Source organism: Bombina bombina, chromosome 8 (genome assembly GCF_027579735.1).
Source record: "Bombina bombina isolate aBomBom1 chromosome 8, aBomBom1.pri, whole genome shotgun sequence".
Classification (NCBI taxonomy): domain Eukaryota; kingdom Metazoa; phylum Chordata; class Amphibia; order Anura; family Bombinatoridae; genus Bombina; species Bombina bombina.
In genome coordinates this window covers 316,747,724-316,768,364 of record NC_069506.1, presented here as the reverse complement: position 1 = coordinate 316,768,364, position 20,641 = coordinate 316,747,724, and positions in this window count along the sequence as shown.

Here is a 20,641-nt window from a genome sequence, read left to right as displayed (position 1 = left end):
AAGTATTGTCGTGATTAAAAAAAGTATGTATTTTGCTATTGGGGTGTTTTTTTCCATTTTTTTAGGAAGATTTCATGGAAATGATATTAATTTTTCATAGAAGACAGTAGCCAAATATTTCTAATTTTATTTATGTATTGCCGATATAAGTTCTCACTGTTCTGAATGTGTTATACTTATAATATTATGACCGCACTGTAACAAACATTGTTAATATAGAACATGTTTGTTATGGTGTAATCACAATATTATAACACATTCAGAACAGTGAGAACTTATAGCGGCAATAAATAAATTAAACTAGTAAGTTGTGGCTACTGTCTTCTATGAAATATTATTAACACAAAATAAATAATAGTGTTTTTTTTCTTTATTAACAGTGGAGATTTGGTTCCTTGGGAGTTTTAAGGGCGTTTCATAAGAGTAACTTGTATTTTAATGGGGAAACATTTTCGAGAGTTTCTAATATTCAAAGCACTGTCCTCCATCTTAAATATACCTTCTCAGCCAAATCAGCCTCACTAGCTTTTCAGTAACAAGAATTTCCATTGTGAGAAATCAAGTGAATGTACAGGGAAACTTAATTTACATTATCTGAACTGTTACTACACACACAAAAGAAATATTTAGGGAAAGCACAGTCTATGGTGTATAAACATACTTTGAATACAGCCCCCCCCCCCCCGCCAAGATTGTAGATAAATGGCAATGTTTGCAGGTTTTTGCTTAAAGTGATGTTAATCCTAGCATTTTTGAAATGCTGGGATTTACCATTGGAACAAATAAAGGGGACTTTCAGTCATGAAGTATAAAATACAAATTCTCAGAATTACCTAATTTTTACAAATTGACAAATTATCATGGGTCTGACAATATTTTGATCATCATGGCCTATGAGTGGGAGATGTTATTGATGTTAAAGTGAATATATTATTGATATCTGGACTGATTCTATATTGTAAATATTTTTTCTTTCAAGACCAAATTTACCTCCAATGTCCGGGTACAGCAAAGGGCCCCCAAAGTAGCCCCCACATGTGCCAACATTTTTATGAATTAAATGGTTTTTACAATGTGATATCTGTTGGTTTCATTATTTAGACAATATTTTTTGGGGGGGATGATGTGTCCTTGTTGCTGTAATTTGTGGAAAAGTTGAATATTACATCTTCACATATTAGGTTTAAGGTGAATTTTAGTGAGGAATCTGAGGGCTTTCTAGATACTTCAGTATATAGAGAAGGATTTCAATTAAATATCAGCTTATATAGAAAGAATGATGATAAGAAAGGTCCCCTTAGCTACGATAGTGCCCACTCACCAGTCTCCCTAAAAGTCAACTGATGTTGTTAAAAAAAATTGTATCAAACACAAAAAGAGTGGATATTAGATTAGAGGAAATGGGTAAATGATATGTTGATAAGAGGATCTTGTAGAAGAACAAATTACTGGAATCAAACATATGTCAAGAGAGACTCTCTTCATATTGCATACCAAAAATCCAATAAAAGTAAAAGCCTTACATTTATTGAGTATAATATATTAAGCAAGGAAATTCTTAAAATTGGATGTAAAAAATAGGCGATCCTGAGTTATTGTAACCCTGATATTAAAGGAGTTGATGAAAGATCTATGCCTACCTTTAGACATAGATATAAGGTCAATCAATGTGTGTTTCCCTATTTGGGGTGTTGTAATTCTAATAGTCTGATAAAAGGTGAATATTTTAGTCATCCAGTCATACAGTAAAAAAATTAAATAATTTATACCTGCAGTACAGATTTTGTAGTGTATTTTATTAAGTGTCCATGTGCTAAGGCCTATATAGGCGCATTTACCAGAAGAGTATGTGATATGATTAATGAGCATAAATCAAATATACATAATAAGAACACACAAGCCCCAGTATCAAATATATTTTTATAGACAGGCGGCAAAATGTTTTTTCACCTATGTAGACAAAAATTCTAGCATCGGCCCTGTCCATCCAGTAATACTAATATTCTATAACAAAACTGGAACGCAAATATTTTAAAAACATTCAAATTAACTGTGCTTCAAACTTGTGGTTGTAATTGTTTATCCACTTAGCAATAGTTGTTTTTTTCAAGTGTGAGTTTTTATGTATTGAGAATTCAATGCAACTATAGATATTAATAGCAATAATGCCCACTACTGAATCTGTAAACAATAGAGATGAAGCCAAGCTCAATTTTGAACGTGATCTTGCTTTCAGCAACCTGTAAAGCATCTAACTCTAGCCCATTGTTTTATAATATAATCTGTCAGGATAGCTTAAAATAAGATTCTATTTATCAGCAAATCTGAAAACAAAAATCAGCACACTACAGCAGAGAGGCATTGCAAAGCTTCTTGTTGCTTATTGAGCACTGTCAATTATTTCTTGCTCAATTAGATCTCCTTTCTGTCAAGCTTCAACCTCCTCCGCTAGCTCTATTATAGAACAGTGTGAATCATCTTGTTCAATATAAAAAAAAAAGCTTGGATATAAATTTAGATTATAGCGTTCAATATATTAATAGTATATATACAGTATTTATGTAACTAAATTTCATGTAAATCCACAATCAAATGTCAGCTATGTTAAGAAGGGCCTGCTGACGCATTACATGTATTTTATCACAACAATATTACAGATATTGGTTCTAAGGTTTCAAATATAAATGTAACAAAAAAGGATGTCCAGCATTTTTAAAAGGAGGCACCACTTAGGATCAATGATTGTTCCAGCTACCAAATAATGGGGGGGGGGGGTTATCCTTGCTGAGTCAAGAGAGCAGGTGAACATTTTGTGTGTGGAGTCAGTAAGGGTGATGGTAGGATGGTAGGATTCTGTGGATGGAGACAAAATGATGATAAAATAAATGTGTGCGTGCAAAAGAACAAACTAATAAAAATAATCTGAGTAAAAAAGTCCACTACAAAAAAAACAATGTGATGGTCAGAACATAGAACAGGTCGCTTCCTCTTCAAACAAACTCCTGTACAAACATAAGTCCCAAACTGGAAAAGACAAAAAAGGAAAAGGACGCCCAAATGTTGAGGTATCTTCAACCAAGGATAAAGAAACAACAAGGTTGAAGATGTACTCACAGATTTCCAGACACTTCAACAGTGCAGGGGGAGCAGGCTGGATAGTTTAAAGTCAGCCAGCAGACTTATGACTCTCGGGCAATCCTTCCAAACCAATCTTCATCGTAATGGTGAATGACGTGAGGGTTCAAAGAGGTTGAGGTAGCCCAAATAAAACCGTACACATCCCGTATGGGATATCAAACATCCAAAATAGAAAAGATTTAATTTAAAATCAATTAAAAACAATTATAAAAAAATCATCACAACGCATTTCTCAGATTTACCGTTTCATCAGGTTTCATTTGTTGAAGATACCATTTGGGTGTCCTTTTCATTTATGTCTTTTCCTGTCTGGGGGTGTGACCTAGTGGTTAGCAGTGTGGCTTGGCAATTTAGGGGTGTGGCTAGGTTGAAGAGACAGCAGCAGGGAGGGGTTATTTTGTCCCTCTTCCTTACAACAACAGAAGTGCATCCTAAAATATTAAGGGACACTAAGCCCAAATTTTTGCTTTCATAATTCCGATAGAGCATGCAATTTTAAGCAACTTTCTAATTTACTCCTAGTATCAATTTTTCTTTGTTCTCTTGTTATCTTTATTTAAAAAGCAGGAATGTTATGATTGCTTATTGGTGGGTAAATGTAAGCCTCCAATAAGCAGGCGCTGTCCATGGTGCTGAATCTAAAATGGGCTGGCTGCTAAGATTTACATTCCTGTTTTTAAAATAAAATAGCAAGAGAACGAAGAAAAATTGATAACAGGAGTAAATTAGAAAGTTGCTTAAAATGTCATGCTCTATCTGAATTATGAAAGAAAACATTTGGGTTCAGTGTCCCTTTAGGTGTTTGCACCCCTTGCATACTTGTTTACCCCACCACTACCCAGAATTTATTTATTTTTATATTGTCATGATGCAATTGATAAAACTGTATTCATTCTGTAAACATTAGTCTTATATATATATATATTCATAGTTTTAGAAAGATAATTGGCAGTGTTTGTACAAAGGCTTCACACATATATGTACATGTATACTCAATCGAAAATTGGGAGGTAAATCCCACTGTCCCTCTGTCCTGGTCTCCCCATGGGAAATGTATTAACACCCAAGCCACTCCCAGAAAGACAAAACCACACCCGTTATACACCCATTGTCTTCCTCAGTCCTAAACAGCAACCCCACCCCTCCCAGCTGTTATATCATGCATAAGTTATGTGATGGGTCTCTTTGGGGCATATGTATCAAGCTCCGAATGGAGCTTGATGCCCCGTGTTTTTGGCGAGTCATCAGACTCGCCAGAAACAGCAGCTATGAAGCAGCGGTCACAAAGACCGCTGCTCCATAACCTGTGCTCCTGCTCTGAGCAGGCGGACAGACATCGCCACAATACAATCCGATCGAGTACGATCGGGTTGATTGACACCCCCTGCTGACGGCCGATTGGCCGCGAGTCTGCAGGGGGCGGCGTTGCACCAGTAGCTCTTGTGAGCTGCTGGTGCAATGCTGAATATGGCGAGCGTATTGCTCGCCGTATTCAGCGATGTCTGTCGGACCGGATCAGGTCCGACAGACATTGATAACCATAGGCAATGTGTGTTACAGAGAGTAAAAGGTACAAAGTAGCAAAGCATAACACTATAGCATTGCACAACTTGGTATTATTCATAAGCAGCTTGGAATGGCATTGACTTCTGGCAGAATTGTTGCCAAATACTTCATGGTGCAGGCACATATATTAAAGGGACATACAATCCATTTTTTAGGATTCAGAGAGCAATTTTACAATTTTAAACAGATTTCTAGTTTACTTCTATTATCAAATGTATTTTATTCTCTTGGTCTTTATTGAAGAAGCAGCAATGCACTACTGGGAGCTAGCTAAATACATCAGGTGAAAACATTTTAAGAATATATATGTATATATGCAAGCTCTATCTTCATTTTGAAAGAAAAAAAATGGGTTTTATGTCCCTTTCAAAACTAGGAACATGGAGGGTCCAGTAGAAAATATTTTAGTTTTTTCTGTCCCTTTGGCCTGACGTAAACACATACACAAAATTAAATTTATAACAGTACTAATAGATAGACAGGCAGACAGATAGGCAGACAGACAGAGAGGCAGATAGACAGACCTAGAGGCAGACAGACAGAAGGACAGACTGACAGACAGACAGGCAGACAGACAGACAGACAGACAGACAGACAGACAGACAGACAGACAGACAGACAGACAGACAGACAGACAGACAGATAGATAGATAGATAGATAGATAGATAGATAGATAGATAGATAGATAGATAGATAGTCTGGATAGATAGACAGAATGGATAGATGACAAACAGTTTTATGACAGATAGACTGGCATACAAACAGATGGACAAATGTATAGGTGACAAACAGATTGATGACAGACAGACAGATATTATACAAACAAATGTTTGTATAATATAATATTAATTCTACTTTAATTGGATTCCAGAGAATGGAACAATTAATTTTTATATGTCAAGAAGTGCTAATGGGAGATGATCTAATTACAATTAGGCTAACTTTAAATTGCTCTACTTTATGTTTAATAGCTTTCAGCCAGATTACGAGTTTTGCGTTATGAGCGGCTCGGTAATAATTTGCAATTTATTGTGACCGCTCACCTCCCTATAGCGCTGCTATTACAGGTTTGCAAAAAAAACGGCGTTAGCAGGCAATATGGCAGCATTGAGCTCTATATCGCACACAAATACCAGCGCTGCTTGAGCTGGTTTTACGTACTCGTGCACGATTTTCCCATAGACAACAATGGGAAGAGCCGGCTAAAAAAAAGCCTAACACCTGCAATAAAGGAGCGTAAAGCTCTGTAACGCAGCCCCATTGATTCCTATGGGGAAAGAAAGTTATGTTTACACCTAACACCCTAACATAAACCCAAGTCTAAACACCCCTAATCTGCTGCCCCCGACATTACCAACACCTACATTACACTTATTAACACCTAATCTGCCACCCCCAACGTCGCTGCCACCTACCTACACTTATTAACCCCTAATCTGCAGCCCCCAATGTCGTCACCACCTACCTACACTTATTAACCGCTAATCTGCTGCCCCCAATGTCGTCACTACCTACCTACACTTATTAACCCCTAATCCGCCGCCCCCAATGTCGTTGCCACCTACCTACACTTATTAACCCCTAATCTACTGCCCCCAATGTCGTCACTACCTACCTACACTTATTAATACGTAATCTGCCGCCCCTCAATGTCGCCGCCACAATACTAAAGTTATTAACCCCTAAACCTAACCCTAAGTCTAACCCTAACCGTAATACCCACTAATTTTAACATAATTAAAATAAATCTAAATAAAAATTACAATTAATACCTAAATAATTCCTATTTAAAACTAAATACTTACCTATAAAATAAAACCTAAGCTAGCAACAATATAACTAATAGTTCTATTGTAGCTATCTTAGGTTTTATTTTTATTTTACAGGTAAGTTTGTATTTATTTTAACTAGGTAGACTAGTTAGTAAATAGTTATTAACTATATACCAGCTACCTAGTCAAAATAAATAGAAATTTACCTGTAAAATAAAACCTAACCTGTCTTACACTAACACCTAACATTACACTACAAGTAAATAAATTACATTAATTAAAATCAATTAACTAAATTACGAAAAAAAATAAACACTAAATTACACAAAATAAAAAATTAATTATAAAATATTTAAACTAATTACACCTAATCTAATAGCCCTATCAAAGTAAAAAAGCCCCCCCCCAAAATAAAAAAAAAAACCCTAGCCTAAACTAAACTGCCAATAGCCCTTAAAAGGGTCTTTTGCGGGGCATTGCCCCAAATAAATCATCTCTTTTACCTGTAAAAAAAAAAAAATACAAACAACCCCCCCCAACAGTAAAACCAAACACCCACACAACCAGCCCCCCCAAATAAAATCCTATCTAAAAAACCTAAGCTCCCCATTGCCCTGAAAAAGGCATTTGGATGGGCATTGTCCTTTAAAGGGCATTTAGCTATTTTCCATTGCCCAAAGTCCTAATCTAAAAATAAAACCCACCCAATGAACCCTTAAAAAAACCTAACACTAACCCCCGAAGATCCATTTACAGTTTTTGAAGACCGGACATCCATCCTCATCCAGGCAGGAGAAGTCTTCATCCAAGCGGGCAGAAGTCCTCAACAAAGCCGGGAGAAGTCTTCATCAAAGCGGCAAGAAGTGTTCCTCCAGGCGGGCAGAAGTCTTCATCCAGATGGCATCTTCTATCTTCATCCTTCCGACGTGGAGCGGCTACATCTTCAAGACACCTGGCACGGAGCATCCTCATCTGACGACGGCTACTGAAGACTGAAGCTCAGCATGCTAAGGCACTGCGGCTAAGTTCTGTAGCAACCCAAGGGTTGCAGGTTTGATCCCCGGCGAGGTCCACTCAGCCTTTCATCCTTCTGAGGTCGATAAAATGAGCAGCGCCTTGAGACCCTTACGGGTGATAAGCCGCACTTTACAAGTACCCAATACATACATACATACAATGAAGGTTCCTTTAAGGGATGTCATCCAAGATGGCGTCCCTTGAATTCCTATTGGCTGATAGAATTGAGATTCAATCCTATTGGCTAATCCAATCAGTCAATAGGATTCACCTCGCATTCTATTGGCTGATTGGAACAGCCAATAGGATGCAAGCTCAATTTTGATTGATCAGCCAATAGGATTTTTTCAACTTTATTTCCAATTAGCTGATAAAATTCTATTAGCCAATCAGAATTCAAGGGACGCCATCTTGGGTGACGTCCCTTAAAGGAACCTTCATTCTTCAGTAGCCATCAACAGAAGAGGATGCTCCACGCCGGATGTCTTGAAGATGGAGCCGCTCCGCTTCGGAAGGATGAAGATAGGCGATAGTTGGTATACATGATAACATTTATAGGGATCAAATGAGGGCCCTGCCGAGAGTTGCACTGTTAAAGTCGACTCTTATGAGGGTGATCTACAAACAGCTGGGCTCATAGGCTTACATTCTAAGGGGTTCAAGGGGAAAGCAATGGAGTTAGGAAAGTTTAGTGTTGGTTGTATGCATTCCTGTAAAGTAGAGTCTTTAGGGAGCGCTTGAAGCTGTAATACTAGGGGAGAGTCTTGTGGAGCGAGGCAGGGAGTTCCACAAGATGGGTGCCAGTCTGGAGAAGTCCTGTAAACTGGAATGTTAGAAAGCAACAAGAGAGGAGGAGAGTAAGAGATCATGAGCAGAGCAAAGGGGACGGGAGGGAGAGTATCTGGAGGCAAGGTCTGAAATGTAGGGGGGGAGCAGTGCAGTTGAGGGCTTTGTATGTCAGAGTGAGGATTTTGTGTTTAATCCTGGAGGCAAGAGGAAGCCAGTGAAGGGATTGGCAGAGAGGTGCAGCAGATGAAGAGCGATGTGTTAAGGAAGATGAACCTGGCAGAGGCATTCATTATGGATTGTAAAGGAGCTAGGCAGCAGCTAGGTAGACCAGAAAGGAAAGAGTTGCAGTAGTCGAGACGGGAAAGGATGAGAGAGTGGATTAAAATCTTAGTTGTGTCTTGTGTAAGGAAATGTCTAATTTTAGAGATGTTTTTAAAGTGGAAGCGGCGGGCTTTAGCCAAGGACTAAATGTGAGGAGTGAAGGAAAGGTCTGAGTCAAGTGTGACCCCAAGACATCGGGCATGCGGGGTAGGGGTAATGATGGAATTATCAACAGTTATAGTAAATTGGGGGTGGAGATTTTGGAAGAAGGGGGAAAAATAAGGAGTTCAGTTTTGGACGGATTTAGCTTTAGGTAGTGAGAGGACATCCAAGATGAGATATGAGAAAGATAGTGAGTGACGCGGGTTAGTAAGGAAGGAGGTAGATCTGGTGCAGAGAGGTAGTTTTGGGTGTCATCGGCATACACATGATATTAAAACACCTGTGGGACTTTATTAAGGAGCCTAATGATGATGTATAGATAAAAAAAAGGCCTTGAGGTACCCAACAGAAAGTGGTAACGGGGCAGAGGATGCTCTGGAGAAGGCTACACTAAAGGTACAGTTAGATAGATAGGAAGAGAACCACAAGAGAGCTGTGTCGCAGATGCCGAAGGATTGGAGGGTTTGGAGCAATAGAGGGTGGTCAACAGTGTCAAAGGCTGCAGACAGATCAAGGAGGATAAGCAGAGAGAAGTGGCCTTTGGATTTTGCTGTAAGTAGGTCATTGGTAACCGTAACAATTGATGTCTCTGTGGAGTGGTGGGATCGAAATCCAGATTGCAGTGGGTGAAGAAGAGAGTTTAGTGTAAGGAAATGGGATAGACATGGATATACTAGTTTTTCAAGGACCTTTGAGGCAAGAGGGAGTAGGGAAATAGGACTGTAGTTGGATGGGTAAGTTGGATTGAGGGAAGGTTTTTTGAGGATAGGTGTGACCATTGCATGTTTTAGAGATGAGGGAAGTATAGTGCTGAGGGAGAGGTTGAAAATGTGTGTGAGTATGGGGGTGAGGGTAGAAGAGAGGGAGGGGAGTAGCTGTGAGGGGATAGGGTCTAGGGGACAGGTAGTGAGGTGGGAGGACAGTATAAGGGCAGAAACTTCTTCCTTGGTAACAGGGGCAAAAGAGCTAAATTTAAGGGTATTTGGGTTTTGGATGATTGTGAACTTTTGACAGGGTGGGACTGAGATTAGTAATAAGTGGAGAGGTGATTTCGTTTCTGGTGGAGTCAATTATGTTATTGAAGTGGCTGGCAAAATCTTGAGCTGAAAGAGAAGTTCTATTAGGAGGCGGGGGTGGGCTGAAAAGAGTATTGAATGTGGAAAACAGACGTTTTGGGTTAGAGGAAAGAGTAGAAATGAGATTAGAGAAGTATTGTTGCTTATAAAGATTAAGGGCAGAATAGCAGGAGTTCAGGATGAACTTGTAGTGAAGAAAGTCAGCTGAATTCCGAGATTTCCTCCAGTGTCACTCAGCATTATGGGAACATCTGCGTAGGTACCGTGTCAGAGGAGTATGCCAAGGCTGAGGATAAGAGTGTGGTTTCTGAGCTATGGTAGGAGGGGCCAGAGTGTATGATGATAAAACTAAATCAGAAAGTTGTTAAATTAAATGCCCTATCTGAATCATGCAAGTTTAATATTGACAAGACTGTCCCTTTAACGCCAAGATTGTGGTACTGAGTAGAAATGTGGAGCTTGACCAAACAACACCTGTAAAGGGTTAAAAAAGAACAGCTTTGAAGAGAGCTGTAGAAGAGAAAAAAACAACAGTGTGGTCAGCACGTATTAATGTTGCTTACTCATTCTTGCACCGTGTAACATAAGCTGTAAGCATTCACATCACTGATGAAGAAAGGCCACAAAAACAATATAAAGCAAAGCAGCCACTGCAAAAGTATAAAACTTCTGCTCTGTATTGTGCACAATACACTGAAGTTACAATTCAACTCTTTACAGCTTTATTGTACACTTCAGGTGAGCACACAGTATACTGATCGGGAAGTTTCCATTTTTGCATCTTTCTTACATTTTTTTAAAGGTACATAATACAAAAATATACAGCAAAGCAGCCACTGCAAATACATACTGATTCTGCTCTGTATTGTGCACATTAACCTTAAGTTACAATAAGTTACAATTCAACTGTCAAAGTGTTCTTCACTTCTGTCACAGGCTGCAAAAACACAAGGCCTTCAAGATGGTGGTGCCAAGTTTGAAAACACTTTACCAACAATCACCTGTAAAGGGTTAACATAACATAACGGTTCTGAAAAGATCTACAGGCACATGAAGAAAAAAACAACTGTGAGTAGTAAACATTCTGCTGATGTTGTGTGCAACAGTTTAATGTCCCTTTAAATAACAACGGTCTGTGAGAATGCAGCTCACCAAGATTTATAAAGATACATAGGTGCATATTTATCAAAGTGCGAGCGGACATAATACAATGTAGCGTATCATGTCCGCTGCATATCGATAAATGCAGACAGCATATGCTGTTAGCAATTATCACTGCACCAGCAGTTCACCAGAGCTGCTTGTGCAATACCGCCCCCTACAGATTTGTGGCCAATCGGCCACTAGCAGGGGTGTCAATCAACCCGATCATATCCGATTGGGTTGATTTCTGTCGGCTGCTTTAGAGCAGGCAGACAAGTTATGGTGCTGCGGTCTCATTGATTTAACCCCTGAGTTGCTGGAAGTGAAATGCAGACACAAACGGCTAGATTTAAAGTTGGGCGGTAGCCGTGAAAACCAGCGTTAGAGGCTCCTAACGCTGGTTTTAGGCTACCTCCGGTATTTGGAGTCACTCAAAAAGGGTCTAACGCTCACTTTTCAGCCTCGACTTTTCCATACCGCAGATCCCCTTACGTAAATTGCGTATCCTATCTTTTCAATGGGATTTTTCTAACTCCGGTATTTAGAGTCGTGTCTGAAGTGAGCGTTAGAAATCTAACGACAAAACTCCAGCCGCAGGAAAAAAGTCAGTAGTTAAGAGCTTTCTGGGCTAATGCCGGTTTATAAAGCTCTTAACTACTGTACTCTAAAGTACACTAACACCCATAAACTACCTATGTACCCCTAAACCGAGGTCCCCCCACATCGCCGCAACTCGATTACATTTTTTTAACCCCTAATCTGCCAACCGCCACCTACGTTATACTTATGTACCCCTAATCTGCTGCCCCTAACACCACCGACTCCTATATTATATTTATTAACCCCTAACCTGCCCCCCACAACGTCGCAGCCAGCTACCTACAATAATCAACCCCTAATCTGCCGACCGCAAAGCGCCGCCACCTACGTTATACTTATGTACCCCTAATCTGCTGCCCCTAACACCGCCGACCCCTATATTATATTTATTAACCCCTAACCTGCCCCCCACAACGTCGCAGCCAGCTACCTACAATAATTAACCCCTAATCTGCCGACCGCAAAGCGCCGCCACCTACGTTATACTTATGTACCCCTAATCTGCTGCCCCTAACACCGCCGACCCCTATATTATATTTATTAACCCCTAATCTGCCCCCCTCAACGTCGCCTCCACCTGCCTACACTTATTAACCCCTAATCTGCCGACCGCCAACTACATTATCCCTATGTACCCCTAATCTGCTGCCCCTAACACCGCCGACCCCTATATTATATTTATTAACCCCTAATCTGCCCCCCACAACGTCGCCGCCAGCTACCTACGCTTATTAACCCCTAATCTGCCGTCCGCACGCCGCCGCCAGCTACATTATCCCTATGTACCCCTAATCTGCTGCCCCTAACACCGCCGACCCCTATATTATATTTATTAACCCCTAACCTGCCCTCCCTAACATCGCCGACACCTAACTTCAATTATTAACCCCTAATCTGCCAACCGAATCTCGCCGCTATTCTAATAAATGGATTAACCCCTAAAGCTAAGTCTAACCCTAACACTAACACCCCAATAAATTAAATATAATTTTAATCTAACGAAATTAATTAACTCTTATTAAATAAATTATTCCTATTTAAAGCTAAATACTTACCTGTAAAATAAATCCTAATATAGCTACAACATAAATTATAATTATATTATAGCTATTTTAGGATTAATATTTATTTTACAGGTAACTTTGTATTTATTTTAACCAAGTACAATAGCTATTAAATAGTTAAGAACTATTTAATAGCTAAAATAGTTAAAATAATTACAAATTTACCTGTAAAATAAATCCTAACCTAAGTTACAATTAAACCTAACACTACACTATCAATAAATAAATTAAATACAATACCTACAAATAACTACAATGAAATAAACTAACTAAAGTACAAAAAATAAAAAAGAACTAAGTTACAAAAAATAAAAAAATATTTACAAACATCAGAAAAATATTACAACAATTTTAAACTAATTACACCTACTCTAAGCCCCCTAATAAAATAACAAAGCCCCCCAAAATAAAAAATGCCCTACCCTATTCTAAATTACTAAAGTTCAAAGCTCTTTTACCTTACCAGCCCTGAACAGGGCCCTTTGCGGGGCATGCCCCAAGAAGTTCAGCTCTTTTGCCTGTAAAAAAAAAACATACAATACCCCCCCCCCCAACATTACAACCCACCACCCACATACCCCTAATCTAACCCAAACCCCCGTTAAATAAACCTAACACTAAGCCCCTGAAGATCATCCTACCTTGTCTTCACCTCACCGGGTATCACACCGATCCGTCCTGGCTCCGATATCTTCATCCAACCCAAGCGGGGGCTAGACATCCACTGAAGAGGTCCAGAAGAGGCTCCAAAGTCTTCATCCTATCCGGGAAGAAGAGTAGATCCGGACCGGCAACCATCATCTTCCAAGCGGCATCTTCTATCTTCATCCGATGAGGACCGGCTCCATCCTGAAGACCTCCACCGCGGACCCATCTTCATCCGGCGACGTCCAACTGAAGAATGACGGTTCCTTTAAGGGACGTCATCCAAGATGGCGTCCCTCGAATTCCGATTGGCTGATAGGATTCTATCAGCCAATCGGAATTAAGGTAGGAATATTCTGATTGGCTGGGATAGGATGAAGACTTTGGAGCCTCTTCTGGACCTCTTCAGCCGCCGGAAGATGGATCGCCAGCCCCCGCTTGGGTTGGATGAAGATTTTGGAGCCAGGACGGATCGGTGAACCTGGTATGGTGAAGACAAGGTAGGATGATCTTCAGGGGCTTAGTGTTAGGTTTATTTAAGGGGGGGTTGGGTTAGATTAGGGGTATGTGGGTGGTGGGTTGTAATGTTGGGGGGGCTATTGTATGTTTTCTTTTACAGGCAAAAGAGCTGAACTTCTTGGGGCATGCCCAGCAAAGGGCCCTGTTCAGGGCTGGTAAGGTAAAAGAGCTTTGAACGTTAGTAATTTAGAATAGGGTAGGGCATTTTTTTATTTTGGGGGGCTTTGTTATTTTATTAGGGGGCTTAGAGTAGGTGTAATTCGTTTAAAATTGTTGTAAGATTTTCCTTATGTTTGTAAATATTTTTTTATTTTTTGTAACTTAGTTCTTTTTTATTTTTTGTACTTTAGTTAGTTTATTTCATTGTAGTTATTTGTAGATATTGTATTTAATTAATGTATTGATAGTGTAGTGTTAGGTTTAATTGTAGGTAATTGTAGATATTTTATTTAATGAATTTAATGATAGTGTAGTGTTAGGTTTAATTGTAACTTAGGTTAGGATTTATTTTACAGGTAATTTTGTAATTATTTTAACTAGGTAACTATTAAATAGTTCTTAACTATTTAATAGCTATAGTACCTGGTTAAAATAATTACAAAGTTACCTGTAAAATAAATATTAATCCTAAAATAGCTATAATTATAATTTATATTGTAGCTATATTAGGATATATTTTACAGGTAAGTATTTAGCTTTAAATAGGAATAATTTATTTAATAAGAGATAATTAATTTCGTTAGATGTAAATTATATTTAACTTAGGGGGGTGTTAGTGTTAGGGTTAGACTTAGCTTTAGGGGTTAATACATTTATTAGAATAGCGGTGAGCTCCAGTCGGCAGATTAGGAGTTAATAATTGAAGTTAGGTGTCGGTGATGTTAGGGAGGGCAGATTAGGGGTTAATACTATTTATTATAGGGTTAGTGAGGCGGATTAGGGGTTAATAACTTTATTATAGTAGCGCTCAGGTTCGCTCGGCAGATTAGGGGTTAATAAGTGTAGGCAGGTGGAGGCGACGTTGTGGGGGGCAGATTAGGGGTTAATAAATATAATATAGGGGTCGGCGATGTTAGGGCAGCAGATTAGGGGTACATAGGGATAATGTAAGTAGCGGCGGTTTACGGAGCGGCAGATTAGGGGTTAATAATAATATGCAGGTGTCAGCGATAGCGGGGGCGGCAGATTAGGGGTTAATAAGTGTAAGGCTAGGGGTGTTTAGACTCGGGGTACATGTTAGGGTGTTAAGTGCAGACGTAGGAAGTGTTTCCGCATAGCAAACAATGGGGCTGCGTTAGGAGCTGAACACGGCTTTTTTGCAGGTGTTAGGTTTTTTTTCAGCTCAAACAGCCCCATTGTTTTCTATGGGGGAATCGTGCACAAGCACGTTTTTGAGGCTGGCCACTTGCGTAAGCAACTCTGGTATCGAGAGTTGAAGCTGCGTTAAAAATGCTCTACACTCCTTTTTTGGAGCCTAACGCAGCCTTTATGTGGACTCTCAATACCAGAGTTATTTTTATGGTGCGGCCAGAAAAAAGCCAGCGTTAGCTTTTCGGGTCTTTACCGACAAAACTCTAAATCTAGCCGAAAGAAAATAAAGGACATTATATTCTTTACCCTTTATGGACTTTTTGTAATTGATTGTAAGCTTTATTGTGATTGCATCTGGTGTGGCATTAAAAATTCATTAGTAAAATTTAGTGACATAAATGAAGTAAATAAAAAAATCAATGAAAATGCCTATATGTGTAAGTAGTGTAATTTGTTTAAGTTTAAAACCCTTGCTAACCTTCATTAAAAATACGTACTCAAGCCAACCCTGCCAGCTCTTTAATAGCAAGTATTTTACCTGAAAAACCCAACAAAAATGTCTTGTTCATCACAGTTATCAACACTGTATGATTTTATTTTAATATAGCAAAAAATATGATAACGATATATATAATGATCACAACATTTTTGGCATTATTTCACCTCTCTATAGCGCTGCTATTACAAGTTTACAAAAAGCAGGCTTGTGCGGGCGATATGGTTGCGTTGAGCTCCATACCACACCGAAATCAAGCTCTGCTTTGAAGTGCTTGTGCACGTTTTCCCCATAGACATTAATGGGGAGAGCCGGCAACAAAAAGCCTAACACCTGCGATTGCAGAAACAAAAGCTCCGTAATGCAGCCCCATTGATGTCTATGGGGAAAAGGAAAAGTAACGTTAGGTTAGGTTTTATTTTACAGGTAAGTTTGTATTTATTTTAACTAGGTAGCTAGTAAATAGTTAATAACTATTTAATAACTATTGTACCTAGTTAAAATAAATACAAACTTACCTGTGAAATAAAAATAAAACCTAACCTAGCTACAATATAACTATTAGTTATATTGTAGCTAGCTTAGGTTTTATTTCACAGGTAAGTTTGTATTTAGTTTTAAATAGGAATTATTTAGTTAATAATTGTAAGGTTTATTTAGATTTATTTTAATTATATTTAAGTTAGGGGGTGTTAGGCTTAGGGTTACGTTAGGGTTAGGGTTAGATTTAGGGTTAGGGTTACGTTAGGTTAGGATTAGGGGTTAATATATTTATATAGAGTTAGTGATGTGGGAGATCAGAGGTTTAGGGGTTAATAATCTATTTTAGTATAATTTGTTGTGGGGACTTGCGGTTTAGGGGTTAATAGGTTTATTATAGCGGCGGTGTGGGCGGACGGCAGATTAGGGGTTAATAATATTTAAATAGTGTTTGCGATTTGGGAGGGTGGCAGTTCAGGGGTTAATAGGTTTATTATAGTGGCGACGATGTTGGGGAGCGGCAGAATAGGGATTAATAAACTGTTTTAGTGGCGGCGATGTCCGGAGCGGCAGATTAGGGGTAATCAATTTATTATAGTGTTTGCAATGCGGGAGGGCCTCGTTTAGGGGTTAATAGGTAGTTTATGGGTGTTAGTGTACTTTTTAGCACTTTAGTTATGAGTTTTATGGTACAGCTTTGTAACGTAAAACTCATAACTTGTGACTTTAGATGGCGGCACGGATCTTGTCAGTATAGGGGGTACCGCTCACTTTTTAGCCTCCCAGGAAAACTCGTTATACCGGTGCTATGGGAGTCCCATTGAAAAATGACTTTTTAAAAAGTGCGGTACTGACGTTGCGTGACGGCCAAAAAGGAGCGCGGTACACCTATACCGCCAAGACTTATAATACTGGCGTTAGGGAAAAAGCAAAACTCGTAATCTAGCTGATGTTTAATCATTTCAATGTGCATGACGAGGTTTCTCTTCATGCAGGGGATCGCCAATGAGAAGCTGTTTTCATCAATCCTTACACTACAAGCCAGGAATCCTTGGTGGCCAGTGACATCACAAACGTGTGGTGATGTCACAAAGGGGTTGGGGCACTACAGTTGGTAAGGGAGCTGGATAGTGGGAAGTGAATCTCTCGATCTCCTTTCGGCTACCAACTACAGATGATCAAGATCCTTATTTGAAAGAGAACCGAATTTGTTTTAACTGAAGATGAAATAAAGGTTTTGTTTTAAACTTGATTATAGGTGCTCCATCCCCCATTTTCGCTTGGACTTCTTAAAGTGAATGTCAATTTTGATGCTAAAGTGCCCGGTTTTTAAAAATTTGATTAAAAACAGGGGCACTTTAATTAATCAAAATTTACATTTCACTTGTGTTGTGAAAAAAAACATACTTTTTAATCTTTACAGCACCTCCAGCTTCCTCTGGTCGTTGCTATGGGGCCTATTTATTAAAGGTCTTGCGAACCTGATCCGACAGTGCGGATCAGGTCCACAAGACCTCGCTGAATGCGGAGAGCAATATGCTCTCCGCATTTAACATTGCACCAGCAGCTCACAAGAGCTGCTGGTGCAACGCCGCCCTCTGCTGACTCGTGGCCAATCAGCCGCCAGCAGGGAGGTGTCAATCAACCCGATCGTACTCGATCGGGTTGATTTCCGGTGATTCCTGTCCTCCTCTTCAGAGCAGGCGGACAGGGTTATGGAGCAGCGGTCTTTAGACCGCTGCTTCATAACTGGTGTTTCTGGCGAGTCTGAAGATTCGCCAGAAACACAGACCCACAAGTTCCGTTCGGAGCTTGATAAATGGGCCTCAATGCCTCTTCCTGGGTCTAAAATGAGGAATCCGGCTTCCTCCAATCACAGCGTTGAATCAGACACTCATTCCACCAGGGGGGAAGCCATGATTGGAGGATGACCCATCCATCATTTCTGATGTTAGAAATGGCTTGCGACGACCAGAGGAAGCTGGAGCTGCTGTGAAGATTAAAAGGTAAGTTTTTTTCACAACACGAGTGAAATGTAAATTTTGATGAATTAAAGTGCCCCTGTTTTTAATCAAATTTTTAAAACCCGGGCAATTTAGCATCAAAATTGACATTCAATTTAAAGTCTTACCTTAGATTAAGCTGCAAATAACCTCCTGCACCTTTTCTATATCAAGCAGCAGGAATGGTAAAAAAGTAATCTTAAAATAAATATGGTTTCTGGCCACTTTGAAACTGCTACCAAGTTCAACCCATTGATGACATCAAGCTCTGGGCTGCATATGGCATCCAATCACAAAAGACTCACTAGTTGTATTCAATAGACTGTCAATGCTATTCAGCAGAGTGCATAGATGCAGCCAAGATTGTGATGTAATCGGTGGGCTGAGCTTGGCAGTCATTTCAAACTGGCCAGAAACAATATTCATTTTAGAATAACCTTTTTACCATTCCTGCTGCATGATATAGAAAGGGTGCAGTAGGCTATTTGCAGCTTAATCTAAGTAAGACTTTAAGATGATCAAGATATAGACTGTCCCTTTAAAGCACTTTTTGTTTGCTAGGTGATATCAGTTACTGTGGTAGGTGTAGGCTGTCCCTTTATTTCTACTCTAGTTATTATTACAACCCCAAAAGCCTATAATTGACCCTCATGCAATCACATTATCAACAGTAGTCACCTGCCAATATCCAATCTTTACTAAAATCATAACAAATATATATTTGAAAAATTAAATAAAGAATATTGTCTTCTGCAATAAAAATATAAACATAATGGTATAATCTGAATCTGCTAGGCCTGCAAAAAAACAAACAAAAAAAACAATATATAATTTGTGGGGATCACTAAAATATGACTTATTTTATTGTTTTAATGGAAGCAATACAAAAAAGCTCAAAATCAGCTGAGCACAAGGGTGTAAAAAAGGCCTAGCAGTCAAGGGGTCTTGAAAAGGGCCCAGCCCGCCATAATAAAAAAACCTCTTAATTTATAAAACTCTTGATAAGTTGAGGACAACAAATATAGGGGTTAACGCCAGTCCTCTAGAAACACTTACCTAATAATATATCTACAAAAATATTAATGGTAATTGTTTAAGAAACATCATTAGATAAACTTCTCTAGTTGTTTAAAAATTGCATGCTCTATCTCAATCATGAAACAAAATGTTTGTTTCATATCCCTTTAACTTGCTCTGATTGAGGCACATTGTGAAGAAGGTAATTTGACAAAGTGAGCTCCAGTTATCAAGGTATGGATGCAACTTAAATTCCTCCAATCATCTGCAGACCATTGTTCTTAACCTCACTGGCAATTTAAAATCACCATGGACTAATCTGTGAGTGACAGCCCCTGCTCTCACTTGAATGGTTGAGTGAGAGCAGAGGTCTATGTTGCACAAGCAGCCACTTGTGTAATTATAAATACGGGCAATGTGATGTAGTCTGCTAACTGCTATAAAAGATGGACATATTCCCTAAATGGCAACCTGTCTGCCCACTTGTTGATAAATGGAGCCAAACAACTTTCTTTATTAACAGTAGGAGGAAGGTCACACTGGTTAGGATAAATAAAACTTGGAGAAATTGTAGTACGGGTTGTTGTTAGACTGAAATATAAAACACAAGTTAAAGTATTCAAAGGACCGCTAAATACAGTAACTGATAAATAAACAATAAAAGACAATGCAATACCACTAAATACAGTAACTGATAACTAAACAATAAAAGACAATGCAATACCACTTGAATTTGAAATGAGCAGTAGAATATTTTCTGGCAAACATCAATGTTAAAGAGGCATAAAACCCACATTTTTTATTTTGTGATTCAGATATAGCATGTCATTTTAAATGATTTCCCTTTGTATTTCTTTGATCTAAGGTGATTAATTATCTTTGTATCCTTTGATGAAAAGTATACCTAGGTAAGCTCAGAAGTTGCCTCTTGTCATTGGCTTCAGCTAGCTCCCAATAGTGCATTGCTGATCCTTCAGAAAGGATACCAAGAGAATTAAGCAAGTTAGATAGATAGAAGTAGAAGTATATTGGAAAGTTGTTAAAAATTGTATGTTCTATCTGAAAAATATTGGGTTTCATGACCCCTTAATTGAATTTTCCCTTCCCTGTATCATGTGACAGCCATCAGTCAATCACAAAATGCATATTGTATATACAGTACCCTTTTGTACATGCTCAGTAGAAGCTGGGGCCTCAGAATGTGTACATCTAAAAAGAATGTGCACATTTTGATAAATTGCATGCACTTTTTCTATCATAAAACTTTAATTTTGACTTTAGAGGCAGTTTAAGATGACAAGTGGCAAGGAACTGCAAGAGGATGATGATGATATAAATGACCTGGTACTGTGGGTGTCCACACACATGTTTTTAGTGGAATGGCAAAGAAATACCCTGAACACTGAAAAATCAGTGTTATTATGTACAGTAGAAGACAGGTGCATGTTGTCAGCCAGCTCCTGGTGAATTAAATCAGTGGTATCATGTACAGTAGAAGACAGAAGTATGTTGTCAGCCAGA